The following is a 1,751-nucleotide window of genomic DNA, read 5'->3' as shown; positions in this document are numbered from 1 at the left end:
GTCCCTCCGCCTAGGGTCCGACCACTTCCGGTTGCGCGGGGCGCAGCGGAACGTCGGCGAGCTGGCCGGGAAGGGGGCGGGTACGCCAGGAGGCAGTAGTCGGGCGGTTTCGCTGAGCTGCTCAGGTTCGGTGGCCACGCGGGCTGCGGGCCTCGGCTCTGTCCCTGTTCTTGCCCGCCCTGACCAGGGGAGCGCGTGCTGACCCCCTCCCGCGGCGGGCTCCGAGAAAGACAGCTCCGAGTAGCTGACGGCGCAGACTGTGGATTCACGGCTCCCGACTCCGACCCCGGTGGGGCTGCACGGTCCTGGACTCTCTCTTAAGCTCCCTGAGGCTCTTTCTTCTTTGGTACTGGCCATACTATACTGTAGCACCCGCCTCTTCAGGTTGCCGTGTGGATTGAACGAGATAATCGGTTTCAGGCGCTAGACACAGTAACCCTTCATAAGTGGTGGCTATTGTTAATCTTTGCTTACTTGTGCCAGGAGCTACAGAGCTGATCTCCGCCTTCTGAGGCAGTCAGATTGAGAGACTCACTCCAGGTGACTAAGCTAGTAGAGAGGCTTACAGGAACCAGAGATGATCCCACCGTCATCAAATTGCCTGACACTCGAAATACACAGCAGCGCGGGCGCCACACACACACACACACACACACACACACACACAGTGGAATAAATGAAATGAACCTGCTGGTGATTGATCCCCAAAGCCAGCAACACTGTACTTGGGGGAGGTCCTCTCCCCCCCAACAATGTCCCATTGTCAGGTCTTTATGTGACACTTTAACATTTTTTAATCACTTTCACCCGCACCTTTGATCCTGTGATGAGGGGAGGTAGGAACTGATATCTGTGCCCATATTTGCAGATGAGGAAACAGGCTCAGGGAGCACAAATGACTTGCCCAAGTTGTCTTGTCACCAACAAAACTCAGGCCCCAGTTACACTCTCAAAGCATGGCCTTACTCCCTGCCCCACCCCCACTCCTGAAAGACCCCGGCCCTCGTCTCCTAAGTGGGGCAAAGGGAGCCTGGTCAGGGTCTCCTCCCTGCCTCCCTGCCTCGCTCTTCCTTGAGACCAGTGCAAATTCCCTGGCCTTTGAGAAGAGAAGGAAGAGGCGTCCGTTTTCCAGGCCATAGAACTTTCTTAGAGTGTCTAAGATTGGGTCAGTGTTGGGAATTGTGGACTCCAACCCTTATTTAGCCATCATTGTTCTGGGACGCCCCTCTTACTCTAGGCCCCAATTTGCCCATCCTAAACATGGGGGAATAGTGATTCTTGCTTATCCATAATGCTGTGAGGAGCTCTTAATAATGAAAAAAGATAATAAAACTCATAAAATGTTTGGTGATCGATGGCAAAAAAATGCATCTGAATCGAAAGGTCACTGGTGCACATGAGTATTGGGTGCGTACAGCCCCAAGAAAGTAGGCAGATGCCAGCTGGAGTGGGCTCTGCTCCCCTTCTTTCGCTAGAGCATTGGCTGCTACGCTTCACTTCTCTCTTGACTTCCCTCCTTTAGGAGCCTGCGGGGAACTTGTAAAAGGGAAGGGAGGCCCAGGCCTGGAGGGATAGGACCTTGCCTAGTTGGGGATAAGATAAAACAGAGTCCTTAGGGCTTCAGAAATGATGGGAGTTGATAACACTTTGCTCAAGTGAGGGGAGTGCCAGGAATAGCAAGCCAGTGCCGTGTAGATGCTGATCCCACTAACGCACTCTGCCAGCATCCCATCCCCAACCACTCCAGGGCT

The sequence above is a fragment of the Phocoena phocoena genome, chromosome 7 (genome assembly GCF_963924675.1).
Source record: "Phocoena phocoena chromosome 7, mPhoPho1.1, whole genome shotgun sequence".
Taxonomy (NCBI): domain Eukaryota; kingdom Metazoa; phylum Chordata; class Mammalia; order Artiodactyla; family Phocoenidae; genus Phocoena; species Phocoena phocoena.
The sequence above is the reverse complement of the archived record's forward strand: the minus strand, read 5'-3'. Positions refer to the sequence as shown.